Genomic DNA, 14,456 nt, shown 5'->3' with positions numbered 1-14,456 from the left:
GAGCCTCATTCCTAGTTAAATAGTATTTTAGAGCAGCCTTACTCACATTCTTATGTTGGCGGGGGCTTGGGGAAATTGATGGACCTTCTTCAAGCACTGATAGTGGCAAAGTAAATGCTTGAACCCTCTTTGGGACCAATGTGCACGAAACACACTGAACTCCCACACTCTCCCACTATCCTGGATTTGGGACTTTCTCAAATTAATTTCTTACAAATAATTCCCACAAGTACAGAGACTGTTGTTAAAGAATGTCCATGGCATTGGGCCCAGTGGCGTGGCCTAGCGGCTAAGGTCCTCGCCTTGAACGTGCTGGGATCCCAGATGGACGCCAGTTCTAATCCCAGCGGCCCTGCTTCCCATCCAGCTCCCTGCTTGCGACCTGGGAAAGCAGTCGAGGACGGCCCAAAGCCTTGGGACCCTGCACCCGTGTGGGATACCAGGAAGAAGTTCCTGGATCCTGGCTTCGGATTGGCATAGCTTCGGCCGTTGTGCTCACTTGGGGAGTGAATCATCGGGCGGAAGATCTTCCTCTCTGCCTCTCCTCCTCTCTGCTGTATATCTGACTTTCCAATAAATAAATAAATCTTAAAAAAAAAAAAGAATGTCCATGGCAATATTAAGAGAGCAAACAACTGGAATAACTTAAATATATCACAATTTAGTGACAGTTGAATAAATTAAGATTGGTTAGACAATGGAATAGCATACAGCTGTTAAAAAGAATAAAGAATAAATTTTAAAGAATACATTTGTATTGCGTTTTGTTTGCTTTTATAACATTTTGTATCCCAATAAAGAAAAACCTGGAGATTTCATTCTCACTCTACTGGTATATCACAGAAAATTTGCGGGTGAATTTACAAGAAACTATTAATGATGATAATCTTAGGGGGAAGATTAGCTTGTGAAAGGAGCACAGGAAAGAGTTTTTTATTCTGCTTTTTTTCCCCTCAGAGGACTCCTTGACTAAAACTGGGTGACATTAATAAGCAGACAGTAAAAAAAAAATTGTCATTCAGTTAATAAAAACAGTTGTGTTCCCCAGGACACAGAGCAGGAGCACTGAGCATCCTTCCCATGGGTCCAGTCAGGAGCTGGGCCTTGACTCAGCCGCTCCAGGGCTGTTCAGGGTTGCACTGGGGAGCTCTCACAGGGAGGAAGGGAAATGGCAGGAAGAAGGGGAGGAAACTCAGCTGTCCCCATGTGTGTGCGTGCACTCAGGAACCTGAGGAAGGGTGGGGAAGGAGAAGCTCTGTTGGTTCTCTGGGCTTCAAGCCTGTGATGAATGGAACCTGCCTTGCTGCCCAGATGTCTCTCAACTTTGCTGCATTGAGTCTGTGTGGCCAGGGATGTGGTAACTCTGAAGTGATACATCCAGCAAGAAGAATCTGAGGCCTCCCTAGAAAGATGCCAATTCATTTCCGTGCCGAGGGGTCACAATCACAAGGTCCTGGGGCTACCGAAGGGTCTGAAGCTTTGCACACAAGGGGTAGAGAGTCACAACCCTATGTGGCAGGGAGAGGAGTCACAAACCCAACTTGGAGCTGTGCTTCAGCCCCAGGCACTTTCACTCCTTGGTGCCCTAGAAGTTATCAGTGGGTGCCAACTGGACAGACAAGAGACAGGAAGACAGGGATGGTCCAGGGCTTTGACCTGTTTGATTTCAGGCCTATTTCTCCATCAATGGATGGGGGCAGAGTGGAGTGAAAGAGGCACACCGTCAAACCACAGCAGGAGGGCCAACAGCCAGAGAGTGGACTCCAGGGGCTAACACGGAACAGCAGGTAGGGGAGTGGAGTGCAGGGGAGGGGGGGAGGCAAGACTGCCTTGTCAAATGTCCTGAGTTAGGACGGGCATGAGGTGTGTCCCCAAAAGAACAGTCCAAGTGTGCGCAGGGCAAGAGTAACAGTTAAGAAACCCCAATAGTGATGCATACCCTTCTGTAGAGTGAGGCAAGTACTGAAGCAGCTATCCAGCCAGAATGCTAGGCACTGTGCAGATGCTCAGGGAGTCCAAGAACCTAGATTCCTGTAGTGCTAGAGGGCAAAAGAAGGAAGAATCCTCTCCAAGCCTGTTGTGGTAAGGAAGGAAACTGGATTCTGTAATCAGACCAGTCAAGGTCTACTGGTTTATGGAGTGCCCTCAGGCCTGGGTCTGGGAGCAGGAGCTGCAGTCCCTACCTCCTGGGGCTCTGATGTGCAGGATCAGTGTATGCACCTGTCCCCTTGAAGATCACCTCTTGTGCCGTCCTTTCAGAGTGCTGATGCCACTATAGGTTCTTTCTGTCTCTAGAAAGAGGGTCTATGTGGACCAGGGGAGGGGAGAGGCGCATGGAAACCTTGTGAGGTGCTGGACTCCGTGCGGTGGGTGTGGAAGACAGGAAGGCGTGAAGAGTATTGTTCCATTGCAGGCAGGGCCGCAAGGGATTTCCTGCTACAGGATCCTGCGGATGTCTCTACAGCCACCTGAAGGCATTTCCACCTCCCTTTGCATGGACACCAGACAACTCCGCTGAGATTTCTGTAATCTATTTAGCCATTGTTGGCCTCTGTGGAGTTGGTCTTTACTATCAGTGTGAGCTTGGAAGTTGATGTTAGCACAATTCGTGCTGTCTGTCTCTGCTAGCCCCCATTGGCCATCCTTAATCTTTAGGTCCTTCCTTCTGTGATGCATTTCCTCCCTTAACTGATTCAAGACTAAGTTGTAGAATGAGGATTGTAGTAGGAATGTGTTACTGATTGATATGCACCATCTGTTGAGAACTTTCTGACCACAGGGTCAGGATAGATAACATCCTGATTTAAGGTGAAACAAATGGCAGAATTATCCGTAGAAACACTCACTTGACTCTGATGTAAAAAGTCTGTGCCAGAGCTTGTGACTGCTTCTGTATAAATAAAGCGGACAGCTTTCTCGCACTGTCCATTTCTGATCCTGGAATTGTAATGGTCCATCTATTTTCTCTACGCCTATTCCACGCACTCAGTTCTGAACTCAGCTGGAGCTGGACTCCAGCAGTGAAGCAAGGTGAAACTTATGGGTGGGAAGAGACAGGGTCGACAAAGAAAACAGGTATTTTGTGAGACAAAAATATGAGACCCCTTCATTATGGTGTTGTCCTTCCTTGAATGGTGTGCCCTGGAAGTCTCCAAGCAAGGCCAAGGCAGATGCTACTAGGCAGGCAGCACAAGTCCCAAATAAAGAGTAGGAGTAACTGAATCAGGCTGTGGGAGAGACCCAGTGTATTTCGGATTTTAAATGGGCATTGAAGCCTAGTTTAACCCAACCAGCCCTACTATCCAGCCTACACACATGCTGGTGGGTGCCATTCTGTCTAGCCACCCCTGCCCCAGTCCTGGTTCTCATGCTCACCAGTGGGCATGGCAACCTAAGAAGGAGGTGCTCACTGTTTCCCAACTGAGCCCACTCACGCTGCCAGATTTTGCACTCTTCAGGTGGTTCTACAGTTTAACTTGACAGAATTTCTGCTCGCCCCCCCTCCCTGTGCCAGCATCTGCCAGCTGATGCTACAGCAAAGCCCATCCAACCCACACTCACTCTTATACACGCACCAGTAGGAACAGTCAAATCAGCCTGGCATTTCCCTAATCAAGCCCACATGAGGCCAACAAATATTGTAGTACTACCCCATCCAAACTCGGGTTCTTCAGTGGGAGTGGTGGTCTAGCAGGGGTGCCCTCCACAGCTCCCCTACCGGGTGAGCCCCTTTTATCCCTGGTCTCACATGTATTGGTTGGATGCTGGGACCCAGTCTGTCATGGCCTGCCACTCCTTGGCATTTGCCAGTGGGTGCTGTAGCCTGGTCAGGCTTGGGCCACCCATAATTCCAACGGACGCTGGTGGGGGCTACAGTCTAGCTCAGCCCAGTCAGTCCCCAGTGAACTAGCTTGTGTTGTGACCCAACCCGGCCTGACCCACACTCCATTCTGGTGCTCAGATTCACCAGTGGGTGATATGAACAGGCCTTGCCTGATTTGCACTACCGGGGCCAAACATATGCCGGTGAGTACTATTCCCTGGCCTGGTCTGGGCTGCTCCCTATTGGGGTTCTTGCTCTGTCAAGTTAAACTGCAAGCTCCTCCATCAGAACCTCTCCCAATGCCAGATCTCGTGCACACTACTGGGTCCATGGTCCAGCCCTACTTAGTCCACCTCCTGACCTAGCAGAAACAGTTGCCTTTCCTGACCGACTCTCATCCATTCCAGTTTTTACTGTTGGGTGTTACAGCCCAGCCAAGCCTGGTTCACACCAAGACAGAGCTCACACATGGCTCAGCAGGGGCAGAGGCCTAGCCTAGCCTGTCCTACACCTACCCTGGTTCTCACGAGCACCACTGGGTACTGGAGTCTAGTACCCCAGATCCAGTTCCCAGTCCATACTTGTGCTGAGGGACCCTGTATCCATGCCCAGACTGGATAACAGCCCCCATTTTGGCCCTTGCACCTAGGAACCACAATCCAGCCAGGGTGTCACCTTTCCTCCCCAACCAGGCCTGTTCCTAGCCATAGATCTTATACGTGTCAGTGGTTGCTCTGACCTAGCTTGGCATAGCCCCTTCCCTGCTTGGCATTTATCTTTGGATGCTGTAGCCTGGCCTGACCCAGCCTGCCCCTAGTCCAGACGCTCACTGGCGGGTGCTGGCTCCTGGCCCTGCTCAATCTGTTCCTATCCCTGGCTCATGGAGACCAGTAGGTGTGAGAGCCTTGCCCAGCATGGCCTGCGCTTTAGCCTAGTTTCCACATTCGCTGGTGAGCTAAGGTTTGCTCTGCTCTGCCTAGTCCGTTCCCTTTCAAAACCAGCCCACACATTAGCGAACAGTTGGAGCTACCTTGCCTGATTCCCAGGCCTGGACCACATGTTCACCAGTGGGAGCTATGACCCACTAGGGGAATTTCCCAAGTTCTCCCACTCAGCCCACTCTGAGACCCAGATCTCATGCATGCCAGTGGCTGTAGGCCCTTGACTGGCATAACCTGCTACTCCATCTTGGCCTATATGATCTGGTGAATGTTGCAGCTCAGCCCACCCCACAGCCTGTTTTAGGGTGTATATATGGGTGCTGCAGCCTGGACCTGCGCAGACTATTCTCGGTCCCTGTATCCGTGAGTGTGGCAGGTTCCATGGTCACACTTAGCCCAGCCCATCAACACTCCAACTTTTGGGCTAAGCAGCAGGATTTGCATTTCGACAGGGTTTGACTCACAAATCCTCCACAGAATCTATCCCTAGATTTGGTTCTTTTGTGTGGCGGTTATTGTCATGGTCCTGCCTAATGTGACCCATCCCCTATTCCGACATTCAGTCAGGTACTAGGATCTAGCCCTGCTAGACAGACCCCCAGCCCTAGTTTTTGTGTGGTGGTCAACAATGTTCCATGCTAACAAGCCCAACTCCAGATTCCCATGTGGGTTGGTGCATGAGTCTTACCCATACAGATCTTCTGGCCTCTCCCCTCCAAACCACCAGGTCTCAGTCTCCTTGCTTTCCTGCAAGTACAATGGCCCTAGTCGTTGAGTGTCCCCGGGATTCATTCCTCACCTACACATACTGTGGCCTTATCTATGGTTGTCCTTAGGCAGTAATTCCAGACCCCTAAGACCCTAGAGCATACCCGCCACCTGGCAGCTAGCCGGCAAAGCCTGGCTCTGTTGTTGCTCTGGCCACCTGCAAGCCCAGGATTCACCCACTGCTTGGCAGTGATGGATGGAGAGCTAGGATCCCTAGCAGGAAACCTGGCCCGGCATGGGATCTACCAACCACAGCTACATGGCTGGAAGATTCACAAACCTGCATTTCTGAGCGGACTTACCTGGACTCTGCTCACCAACATGGCAGTGGTGGGCCAAGCCCCTGCTATATATATATATATTATATATATATTAAGATAATATACATATATTAAGATTTACTGTTTAACTTGAAAGTCAGAGTTGCAGAGAGAGGAAGACACACAGAGAAAAAGATATTCCATCTGTTCACTTGCCAAATGGCCATAATGGCTGGGTCTGATCCAGGCTGAAGCCAGGAGCCAAAAACTCCATCCGAGTCTCTCACATGGGTGGCAGGGGTCCAAGTACTTGGGACATTGGCTGATCCCTTTCCAGGCACGTTATCAGGAAGTGTACCCAGAAGCTAAGTAATCAGGACTCAAACTGACACTGATCTGAGATGCAGATTTCCCACGCAGTGACTAAATGTGCTCCACCTCAACACCCATTCCTGCTTTCAATTCTTTTGATTTCTTTTAAAAAATTTTTGAGGGTGTGGTGCAATGGCTTAATGTCTAAATCTTCATCTTGCAAGAACTGGGATCCTATATATGCATTGGTTTATGTCCCAGCTGCTCTATTTCCCACCTAACTCCCTGCTTGTGGCCTGGGAAAGCAGTAGAGGATGGCCCAAGGCCTTGGGACCCTGCACCCATGTAGGAGACCTGGAAGAAGCTCCTAGCTCCTGGCTGCAGATTGGTTCAGCAATGGCATTTGCAGCCACGTGGGGAGTGAATCAATGGACGAAAATTCTTTCTGTCTTTCCTTCGCTCTGTAAATCTGCCTTTTCAATAAAAATAAATACCTCTTTAAGATAATAACAATAATAATAATTTAGAATCCTTTAGAGCTCTACTTTGAAAAAAATGATAATAATAATTTAGAATCCTTTAGAGCGCTATCATTTAGAACTGTGTTATTTACAAACATTTGAGGATTTTCCAGATGTCTTTTTTCTTAATAACAGTTACTGTTAGTATTATTGAACTACAAAAATACTGATGTAAATGGTAGGCATTTAACACAGAGCTTAAAACTCAAATGTGGGCAATATACCAACCCTTAGGAGAATGCCTGAGTTCAAATTCCTACTCTGCTTCTGATTACAGCTTCCTGCTAAGGCACATCTTAGGAGTCAGGCCAATGATGGCCCCGAAACTGGATGCAGAGTTTCTGGCCATAGCCTGACCCAGTGCCACCGGTTGTAAACATTTGAGCAGTGAACCAGTAGATGGAAGATCTCTCTCTCTCCTGCCTCTTGCCTTTCAAATAAAACAAAAATAAATAATTTTTGAAATGGCCATGCAAGTTGAACTGTACAAAGAGATATTAATAAATGAGAACAGTTTCAGGTGTTCTGTGACCTTGAGAGCTTTTATTTGAACATCACAAACTACTCTTTGGTTACTTAGAAATATATAGGGAAGTTAAACTGTACGCTAGAATAAATATTTATATAGTAAATCTTAATTTGAAATACTAGAAATATGGAAAAGTTTAGAGTTTTTATTTCATTGTAAAAAAGAAACATAGCAAGAGGACATCTTCTTCCAGAAAGATGGGGTAGCCGTGTTGTTTTTGTACTATCACTAGAATCGGAAACCCTGCACATTATGTGTGTTGTTTTTGTACTATCACTAGAATCGGAAACCCTGCACGTTATGTATAAGACAAACACAAAAGGATCCTGCAAGTTGGAGAGAGGGCACAGCAAACTGGTTAGGGAGCACGGAACACAAACAACAACACGGTGGTGAGTTTTCTGGGTTGTCAGTTTGTGTCATGCATTTCATACCCACACATGAAGAAACTGGCAAGCTGCACATGCCAGCAGGAACAAAGGAGAAGCCCCAGCGAAAACCTGCGCTCCCTAACCAAAGGACCGGGAGAAGGGCACCCCAGCAAGAAAGAACACATTTTGCAATAAATACTGCACTCCAGCCAAACACCACATCAAAAACTCCGTGCCCCACGCCCACACATGGGCAGATGGCACGTGAACAGCCCAGCCCACCAGGAAGGTACTGAGGAAGTGCATCAGCACTCCCACCAGGAGGATGGCAGGAGCCAGGCCTTTGTTCTTCCGCAGCTCCCTGGTGGCGTGGTATCAGTGGAGCACAGGAGAGCCTGACTTGCCACTGGGAGCAGCAGACAGACGTTCCTTCCCTTCCCTCCTGGGCTCAGTGCTAATTGTGTTGAACTGAGCGTGATCCCTCCGCTGCGCTTCTCCGGGTGGAATAGTGCAGAAAGGGGGTTACATCGTAAAACACTGATCCTAAAACACTGATTTGATGAATTCTTTCCTGAAACCACCTGAGTCTAGGGTTTCTTCACGGAGGATTTTTAAATCAGAAACTTATTTTGAATATTAAAAATTGCTACCAGATGCTTAGAAGAAGCTAAGAGCTACTAAAGAAACTTTCACTTCGTTTTTGTTGGAAAGTCAGATATACAGAGAGGAGGAGAGACAGAGGAAGATCTTCCGACCAATGATTCACTCCCTAAGTGGCTGCAAGGGCCATAGCTGAGCCGATCCAAAGCCAGGAGCCTCCTCCGGGTCCCCCATGCGGGTGCAGGATCCCAAGGCTTTGGGCCCTCCTCGACTACTTGCCCAGGCCACAGGCAGGGAGCTGGATGAAAAACAGGGCAGCCAGGTTTAGAACCAGCACCAATATAGGATCCCGGCATGTGTAAGGTGAGGAATTTAGCCGCTAGGCTACTGCACCAGACCCAGCTGATATTTCTATGTGTTAGCAATGAGCACTCAAAAATGAAATAAAGAAAGCAATATCAGTTGCAGTGCCACAAAAGAGTGGCTTTTAGGAGTAAATTTAACAAAGGGCTGAAAATAGTAATTGTGGCTGAAAGAAATTCATTAAAAAGCCAAATAAAGGGAAAGACTTCTCATGTTTATGAGTTGGAAGATTTCATCTCAATGGCAAGATTCTCCAAACTTACCTACAGTATCAGCCTGAATCCTGTGACAGTCGCAGCTGCTTTTGTAGCAGAAATGGGTGATCATGTTCAAAATTTCAATGGAAATACGAGAAGATTGAGAATAGCTAAAATAACCTTTCAAAGGGAGAAGACGTATCTCTTAAGATTTGCTTTTTGTTGTTTTTAGTTTTATTTGAAAGGTCGAGTAACAGAAAGGCTGAGAGACAGAAAGCGCTCTTCCGTCTGTTGCTTCACTCCTCAGCAGTCCGAGCCGGGCCAGGCAGGAGCCAGGGGCTCCAGCTAGGTCTGCCATGCGAATGTCAGAACCCAAACATACGAGCCCTCAATCCACTGCCTCCCAGGACACGTTAGCCAGAAGCTGGGTCGGAAGTAGGGGTGTTGGAAATCAAATCTGACTCCCTCTGATGGGGTGTGGATCTTTACGTGGTAGATGAACACACTGCACCGCGATGTCAACCACAGGATTCACATTTTCTGCTTTCAAAATTCTTTTTTTTTTTTTAAAAAAAAAGATCTATTTGTTTTTATTGCAAAGTCAGATATACAAAGAAGAAGATCTTCCATCCGCTGATTCACTCCCCAAGTGGCTGCAAAGACTGGAGCTGACCTGATCCAAAGCCAGGAGCCAGGAACCTCTTCTGTGTCTTCCATGTGGGTGCAGGGTCCCAGGGCTTTGGGCCGTCCTTGACCACTTTCCCAGGCCACAAGCAGGGAGCGGGATGGGAAGCGGGGTTGCCAGGATTAGTACCAGTGCCCATAAGGGATTGCCCATAAGGGATCCCAGTGCATTCAAGGTGAGGACTTTAGCCACTAGGCTATTGTGCTGGGCCCTCAAAATTAGTTTTAAAGCTATAGTGTGTTACTGGGATAAAAGCAGACCTAGAGGTCAACTGAATGGTCTTGTGTATGTGGTCACATATGTGTGATCAGTTGATTTTCAATGTGAGTCCCAGGAAAGCACAATGCAGAGACAAACATCCTTATTACAAACGATGTTGGGATAACTCAGATTCATGTGAAAAGAATGAAGTTGGACTCCTACCTCCCACCACAGTGAAAAATTAATTCAGGAGTAGAGTTGGCTCTCCCGCTAGTGGCATGCAGGTTCACTAGTCAATCGCTATGGGTGGTGGCCTGGCAAGGGAAGAAGATGAGGTCCGTAAACCTCAAATTATAAAAGCAAGTAAATTCATTTTTGTTTCTGTCTGTTGGGAGAGTGAATCAGTGGATGGAAGATTCTCTCTCTCCCCTCATTGTACCTGTCTGTAATTGTGCCTTTCAAATTAATAAATACATCTTTAAAAAATAAGTAATTTGCATGAAAGTGGCCTTAAATCAGAGATAACATTTGGAATTTGTCCTTTTGGGATTGACTTATTTCACTAAGCATAATGGGCTCTAGTTGGGACCATTTGGTTACAAACAGTAGAATTTCATTCTTTTTCATGACTGACTAGTATTCCATGGAGTACCTTCATGCAAATTATAAGATCAATAACCCTTTCAATACTGTTTTTGCTTCAACTCATGGGTTTTTATATTTTTGTTTTTGTTTCATTTCTTCAAAATAGTCTCTTTTCTCTGATTACATTATTTATTGGCTCATAGATTACAGAGTAGCATAATTTTCTCCAAGAAGGCTTTTTATTTTCTTTTTCATTTCTTCATCAACACACTGGTTATTCAGCACCGTGTTATTTAACTCCGAGGTGTTGTAAATCTTCCTAATTTTCTTCCTGTTGTTGATTTTGTTTCATGGTTTTTGATTTAAGGGGATATATAGTAACTGTGTAATAGAGACTATCATATCCAGATGTGAAGATACAATGCAGTATGCATCTCTACTTCCAAATCAAAGGTGAACTCCCGATGAAACTCTTGGATACATCTTGACAATAAGACAGTGGAACAAGTGAACAAAGCAGAATAAATACATAACAGAAGAGACAGCGTTGATAGTTTTGTAGAATCGAAGCAAGATACTGCAGTAGAACATCCAAAGAAAAGACAGTTCACTGTCCAACAAAGGACTCAGAACTGACAGCTAACTCCCAACAGCTACAGTGAAAGTCATAGCCTTCCCAACAATTAACCTCAGTAGCATACGCACTCTGTGATTCTATTTGTATATACTCTTGCATTGGGGAAAATGACAGAAATGGAGGGCATATGACTGATTGTCAGGTGTGAAGGGGATGCAGAATGCAGGTGCTTACAATGCAAAAAGGTGAACATGGGGCCAGCATCGTCGTGGCACAACGAATCAAGCTGCTGGAGTTAGGTTCATGTTCCTGGCTTCTCTGCTTCTCATCCAGCCTCCTGCCAATGCCCCTGTGAGGTAGCAGGTGATGGTCCAAATAGTTGGGTGTCTAGTACCCACACGGGAGACCCAGGTGGAGTTCCAGGCTCCTGGCTTCAACCTGGCACAGCCTCAGCCATTGCTGTCATTTGGGGAGAAAATCAACAGATGGAAGATCTCTCTCTGTCTCCATCTCTGCCTTTCATTCATTCATTTTTCTGTCACTCTGCCTTTCAAATAATTAAGTCTGCTGAAATGGACAGCATGAGAGCATGAGGGATGCCTGTGGAGTATTTTAAAAGTGATCGCCTTCTTTTTTAGTATACCTTATGGAGCAAGCATTTTAGAAACTTTTTAAAAATTCTTACAAAGTAAACAAATTTTCATGTATTTCATAATACAGTTTTAAGAGCAAGCAAGCATTTTTCCATGCCTTGGTAAATTGCCAGATTCTTTTTTTTTTTTTTAACTTATTGGAAAGTCAGATATACCGAGAGGAGAAGAGACAGAGAGGAAGATCTTTCATGTGATGATTCACTTCCCAAGCGGCTGCAATGGCTGGAGCTGTGCTGATCCAAAGCCAGGAGCTAGGAGCTTCTGGGTCTCCCACACAGGTGCAGGGTCCCAAGGTTTTGGGCCATCCTCAACTGCTTTCGCAGGCCACAAGCAGGGAGCTGGATGGGAAGTGGAGCTGCTGGAATTAGAACCGGTGCCTATATGGGATCCCGGGCGTGCAAGGCAAGGACCTTAACCACTATGCCATTGTGCCGGGCCCAATTGCCAGATTCTTTGTAGAATTTTCTTTCTAGCATTTAATTCCTCATATAGTCCACATTATGAAATGCCTCCAGGAACTCCTTTAATTCAAAGGGCTTTCTTTCTGTTGTTGTTGGTTTGGTGCTTTTTGCTGGTATCACTTTTTATGGAATGTCTTCATCCTTTTCATCACCATCATTTTTCTCACTTATGTCAAGCTTGTCTTTGGAAGATTCCTCTGACTGCGTGTCTAGAGTCCAGAACGACATCAGCATTTCTGTGATTTGCTATGTTTTTTTTTTTTTTGCTGTTTCTTTTTTGATTCTACATATATCTTATCTGAAATTCAGTTCTATTCTTACTTTACATTTCTTTATTGGGCCATTTTTCTTTCTTGGTCAATTCTCTCAATAAGTTTTGCAAAATAGCACTTGGGTTTATCATGGGATTCATGGAGGCAACACAGCTACATTCGTTACTGTCTGTGCATAAACGAAGCAAACAGCTGTACAGTGACTAATTGCTGAAGAACTTTGATAATGTGATGTAATTGGTTATTGATCCTGACACACAGGTTGTTTATTTGTGGATTAGAGAGCTAGCAGCAATGCCTGCACTTTATGTAATTACTCATAGCTAATGCACTGTGGCAACTAAATTTGAGACACGTTGTTGGGCAACTTCTGTCATTTGACTAAGCTGTGGTGATTGGAGTGGGAACTGTCAGTAAATCCATTTTTCTTATTAGATTCTGTCTCCAAATAGTTGATATGCAACACTTTGTGTATAGTGCAAGAATCTTTCAATGGCACACTTTTATTTGTTCCTTCCCAATACCTGTACTATTGTTGCCACACATTTTGCTTTCATATAGGAGGAGGCTTCAGAAAATTGTGGAGGAGCAAGCATTTAGCCTGGTTGCTAAGAGGCTGGTTAACCTCACATTGGCATTTGCCGGTGGGTGTTGTAACCTGATCCTGCCCAGCCTGCCCCCAGTTCCAGCTCATGCTGGTGGGTGCTGCCACCCAGCCCAGCCCAGCCAGCCCCCAACGCAGGCCTAATGTGAGCCAGCTGGTGATGTGTAGGCCTATCCTGCACCCTGCCCTGGTTCTCAGGTCCGTCACTGGGTACTGTGAACTGGCCCTGCCTGGCCTGTCCCAGGTCCTGACCTACACGTATGCTGGCAGGTATTGTAACCTGGCTTGGTCTGGGCTGCTCCAAGCCTCAGTCCTTGTACTCACCTGCAGGGACTGCATCCTGACAAAGGAGTTCCCCAAGCTCATCTATCAGGCTTCCTCCAGGTGAAAGATCTTGTGCACACTACTGGGTCCTTGGCCCAGACTGACTTAATTCACTTCTTGTGGCAGAAACAGTGGCCTTGCCCAACCAGCCCACACCCATTCCAGTTCTTACTGTTGGGTATTACAGCCCATCCTTATCTGGTCCACATCCAGACCCAACTCTTGCATAGTTCAATGGGTACTGTGACCCTAGCCCAGCCTGCTCCACACCCACCGTGGCTCTCACAAGCATCAGTGAGTGCTAGAATCTAGCCCAGCCCAGCACACCCCAGACCCAGTCCATACCCATGCCAAGGAATACTATAGTCATGTCCAGTTGGGATATCCCTTTACCTCCCCAACCTAGCCTGTTCTGCACCACTGATCTTGTGTGTGCCAGTGGTTGTTCTGACATAGCTCATCATAGCCCATCCTCCATCCTGGCTTTTGCCATCGGATGCTGCAGCCTGGTCTGACTGGCACCCAGTCCCAACACTCACTGGCAGATGCTGCAGCCTAGCCCTGCCAAGTCTGCTCCCATCCCTGGCTCATGGAAACTAGTGATGTGATAGCCTGGCCTGGCATACCTGGCACTCCAGGCTGGTTCCTGAACATTCCAGGTGGCTAAGGTTTGGCCTGGGCAGTCCACCGTCCTTTAGAACCAACCCACAGACTTGCCAAGGGGTGGAGCTACCTTGCCCACTGAAGTGTACAAGAGCTGAATGAGATGTAGGACACACTGGATCAATCTACCGCACGTACTGGCAAGCACAGAAAGCAGGGCTGGAGATGGGCCTAGTGGGAATTACTGGGAGTTGCTCTGACTAAGCTGCAGTTCCTTCTGGTGTATGTGAGGGCTGAGTGTGTGATGGGCAGGGTTGGGTTGGTCTGTAGCATCCATTGGTTTGTGTAAGAAATGGAGCTAGAGACAGAACTGACCAGCAGTTGCAACTACTAGTGTGGGCTGATGTGGGTGACAGACTGAACTGGACCCCATATTGCTTAGTACACGCAAGAGTCAATTCAAGGATGAGGAGGACCAGTTCTGACACATGCAATCCACGGTCAGACCACAGATACTACAATATTCCCCAAGGTTGGCATTCTGAGTCCAGCAGTTCAATTGGGGGAATCCCCAAAGAAACCTCAGAGTCCTCCTCAGTGGCTAAGATGCAGCAATGGATGGCATACCCAGATTGCACATGGAGGATATGGCAGTCCACTGGGGCCGCAAGAGGACATATGCTACTATTGCAGAGCAAGCAGGGCAGAACAAATGGGTCAACTATCCCAACTAAGTGTTGACAGAAAATAACTGGGCAAATGGAGAATCTAAAGTGGACTGTGTCAGACAATGGACCTTGGAAGGG

The sequence above is a fragment of the Ochotona curzoniae genome, unplaced genomic scaffold (assembly GCF_017591425.1).
Source record: "Ochotona curzoniae isolate NIBS_2020 unplaced genomic scaffold, NIBS_Ocur_1.0 scaffold_1852, whole genome shotgun sequence".
NCBI lineage: Eukaryota > Metazoa > Chordata > Mammalia > Lagomorpha > Ochotonidae > Ochotona > Ochotona curzoniae.
This window is presented reverse-complemented; position numbering follows the sequence as displayed.